The sequence below is a fragment of the Chrysochloris asiatica genome, unplaced genomic scaffold (genome assembly GCF_000296735.1).
Source record: "Chrysochloris asiatica unplaced genomic scaffold, ChrAsi1.0 scaffold00265, whole genome shotgun sequence".
Lineage (NCBI taxonomy): Eukaryota > Metazoa > Chordata > Mammalia > Afrosoricida > Chrysochloridae > Chrysochloris > Chrysochloris asiatica.
In genome coordinates, this window is record NW_006408783.1 from 412,906 (window position 1) to 417,248 (window position 4,343).

General features: G+C 38.6%; 1 protein-coding gene across 2 annotated transcripts in view; it reads right to left on the reverse strand.

Moving 5' to 3' along the window:
• The window catches only part of TTC13 (tetratricopeptide repeat domain 13), a 141,983-nt gene that overhangs the window by 45,733 nt on the left and 91,907 nt on the right, over window positions 1-4,343 (reverse strand). The window lies entirely within an intron of this gene.

Here is a 4,343-nt window from a genome sequence, read left to right on the forward strand (position 1 = left end):
TGTGCCTGAAGATGTTAGAGGTGGTCCGAGGCAGCTGGAGGTGGGGGAGTCCCCGGATCTGTTCCATCCAAACACTGTTAAAGCAAGACACAGATCCATGGGACCGCAGCATGAACTTCTCAGTAAAATTTTATAATTATCTCCACACAGGTTTTGTACATTTTTTGTAAGATTTATTGCCAAGTATCTTGTTTGTTACTATTGTAAATGGCATTTTAAAAACTGATATTTTGTTTGCTGCTGATATATAGAAACAGAACTGATTCTTGCATATTTATTTCATAATCAACTGCCTTGCTAAACTTTTTTTTCCCTTTTAATACTGTGTTTGCAGAACTCCTGGAATTTCTTTGTAGATAATCATGTGATCTGCAAACAACTACAGCCTCTGGTAATTTCTAAAAAATTTTCCTTATCTCTTTGCATTGGTTAAGATCACAAGTACACTGTTGAAGAGAAGCAGTTGTCTTAGGCATTTTTGTCTTGCTAACATTTGCAGTATGTTTTTGGTAGATTATCTAGGTGAAAGGAAATACCTTTGTTTTTCTAGGTTGCTAAGTATCTTTTCTCTTTTCTAAAGCATATTAAACTCAAATCTACTGCCATCAAGTCAATTCTGACTCACAGCGACTCTGTATAGGGTTTCCAAGACTGTGAATCTTTATTAAAATCTCCCAGTATAACTGTAGATTTATCTATCTCTTTTTTCAATTCTAGTAGGATTTTCTTCATATATCTTGGTGCTCTTTCATTGGGAGAGTAGATATTTATTATGGTTATGTTGTCTTGCTCAATTGATCCTTTGATCATGAGATAGTGTCCTTCTTTATCTCATGCTGGTTCTTGTCTTAAAGTTTATCAGAGATCAGTATTGCCACTCCTGCTTGTTTATTATTTCAGTTAGCTTGGTATATTGTTTTCCATCCTTTAACTTTTAGTCTGTTTTTGTCTTTGTGTGTATGGTGTGTCTCTTGCGACAGCATATTGAAGGGTCTTGTTTTCTTATCCATTCTGCCACTCTCTGTCTCTTCACTGGTGCATTTAATCCATTGACGTTCAGTACAATTATCGATAGGTATGAATTAATTACTGTCATTATGTTAATTTTTTGTAGTGCTATTCGTTCCTTTGCTCTGCATGCCATCTTGTGCTGAGTTCGTGTTTTTTGTGTTATTTCTTATCAGTTTCTTCTTAGTTTTCATGTTCTGCTTGGATCTTCTAAGTTGTAAAGTATTGACCTTCTTTGTGGAAGACTGTGAATCTCTAAGAGCATAAAGTTTCATCTTTCTCATGCACAGCGGTTGTTGGGTTTGAACTATCGATCATGTATCTAGCAATCCAGTGTTTATTCTACAGCACCAGCAGGGCTCCTTAAAGCATGATTGCTGTTTAGTGCTGATTCCTAGAGACACTGTTTAGGGTTTCTGAGGAGATGGTTGGTAAGTTTGAACCACTGATCTTGCGATTCAAACCAGGACTCTGTATTTTTCTAATTGTTTTTCTACATCTATTAAAAAGATGATGTAGCTTTTCACCTTTAATCTGTTGGCTGGCAATTGTAGTTACAGATTTTAAAAAAAACAAACTATCTTTTCATTCCTAGGGGAAAAGCCAGTAACATATGATGTTATATTTTTAAACACAAACAGATTTGGCTTACCAATAATTAAAGATTCTTTCATTCATGTTTGAGTGAAAATGGCCTCTAATTTTCCTTTTTTTTTGCAATATCTGTCTCGTTTTATAACCTGCCAATATAGCCATGTTATACTGGATAAACAATGGACTGCTAACCACAAGGTAAGCATTTCAATCTCACCAGCTGCACCATGGGAGAAAAATGAGGCTCTCTGCTCCCTTGAAGATACACAGCCTCGGAAATCCTACCCAGGCTTGCTGTGAGTTGGGACTGAGTTAAAGGCACTTAATAACCACCTATTGGCCTCAGGTATGTTCGAGCTTCTTGCATCTTCAACATTTTCTCATAACCCCTTCATGTTTCTAATTCCTTGACTGTGTGCTGGAAAATTCCCATTGCTCGATCCTTTTCTCTCAGCGATGTCAGCTCTTCTGTTTAGGCGATACGTCGAGTTATTTTAATAAATATATTTCCCATTTCTTAAACTTCTAATTATTCTTTTCAATTCCTGGGTATTTTTTATAGTCTCTTGCTTCTTATTCATATTTTTGTGATTTCCTCTTTCATTTTTCAAAACATTTCAATTGGAGTCAGAATCCATATTCAACAATTCTAACACCTGAAGACCCTGAGGGTCCATGTCAGTTGTTTTTGGTTGATTCTCACATATGGATTTTTAAATTTTGATTTTTGAATCTTCATACTAATAATATTAACTTGTGGGAATACTCAGGGCCCAAATTGGCAATGCTTTTCTAACAGGAAAAATTTGTATTTATTTCCACTGGAATCCTGAGAGTGCTTTCACTGCAGGGCCACTCTGCTGTTGTTGAGGGCCGTGGAGCCAGTTCTGACTCCTACATGGATTCTGAGGAGTGGCTGGCTGAGTTTGAACCATGCGGTTCACTGCTAGATTCCTATAATACACAAATGTTTATAAAGGGGAGCCATATGCAATTTTTCTATAATCTTCATTGTTGTTGTTAAGTGCCAGTGAACCCAGGGAGCCTGTATAGGGCTTCCGAAGAGCAGCTGGTGAGCTTGAGCCACCGAGCTTGTGGTTCACTTTGTAGTCCAGTGTAATAACTTATAGCGCCACACCAGGCTTTGCAGTCTGGCGCATTAGCCCACAGTGCCCCACTAGTCATATGCGCTTTGATTCTCTACTTACACTACTAAACTTCTTGGTGCCTCGTTTTCCTTCATCTGTTAAATGGGGATTAGAATATCATCCCCACAGAATTGTTGTGAAGATTAAAGGCATTCATACAGATAAAGGTTTTGCAAACATTTAGTGATTGTTAAGTGCCATCAATAGCAACCGTGTACTGGGTTTCTGAGGAGCAGCTGATGAGTCTGAACCACCAACCTTGCAGTTCAGTGCTTATTGTACAGTGTCACACCAGGACTCCACTTTGTTGTTGTTGTTAAGTGCCATGGAGTGAGTGCCAACTCCTAGAGACCCTGTAAGGGTTTCCAAGGAGAGGCTGGTGAGTTTGAACCTGTGTTCTAACTGAATCCACAGCACTCAAACCAGCGTTTGTTCCACAACTGCAGTAATGGAATGCTTTGTGCTAGAGGCAAGATGGGTTTGCTGAATTTTAAAGGGATGGCTGCTTCTCAAAAGCCCTATGGGGCTTTAAAATTCACTTTGTTGTTGTGCCCACAGAGGGTTTCCAAGGAATAACTGGTGGGTCTGAACTGCCCACCAGGGTTGATCCTACAGTGGCACACCAGGAGTCCCTTTAAAATTCACTTTATTCTTGCTAAGCGCTGTGGAGTCAGTTCTGACTTATAGTGACCCTGTATAGGGTTTCCGAGGAGTGGCTGGTGAACACGAACTTTTAATGCTGCAATTCAAACTGACTTTGTGAGCCAGTGCCTTATTCCACAGAGCTCCTTCAAAATTCAGCAAACCCACCTTGCCTAAGGCCCAAGGCATCCATTATAGTAGTTGTCATTTACATTTAAGTAAAGTCTGCCTTTTTACTGTGCTTACCATTTATTCCTCACTCTAGTTTGATACCCCCTTCCAACTTTTTCTTTTTCTAGAGGGAGTGGATTTAATCATTAATCAACTTCTCTTAAATTTTAATGTACTGCTAGATTTCTGGGAATTAATCAATCTAATGGTAGCTCTGTAGGATAAGCTCAGGACTGCTAACCATATGATCGGAGGTTCGAGCCTATTAGTCTCTCTGCCAGAAAAAGATGAGGTTTTTTGCTCCTGTAAAGATTTACAAGCTTAGAAACCCTATACAGGGTTGTCTCTGTGAGTCAGAACCGACCAGATGGTACCTAACAATAAGAACAATGGGTTTACATTATGACAGTCCTTTAGAAGAGCTGTTTTGCTATATTGCAGCATTAATAGTCCAATAGCAGAGTTCCAACTGTCAGAATGTTAAAATAACTTGCTTCAACAATGGTAAAAGCAGAATGCATACCAGAGCCTGCTAAGAAGTACAAGTATACTCAGAAGTACAAGTACACACAGAAATATGACCGTTGCCCAAATTAGCTAATGAGGAAAGTCACGTAAGAAGGAAAGATGATATTTATGGGTAAGTTTCAAGAAACTTTATGAACTACAAGAAATCATTTCAGACATAACAACTCCAAAAAGAAATCCATCAGCAAAATGGATAGAAAGTAATTTAATGATCAAGAAATGCCATCATGCAAGACCTGGGACTCTTGGGCC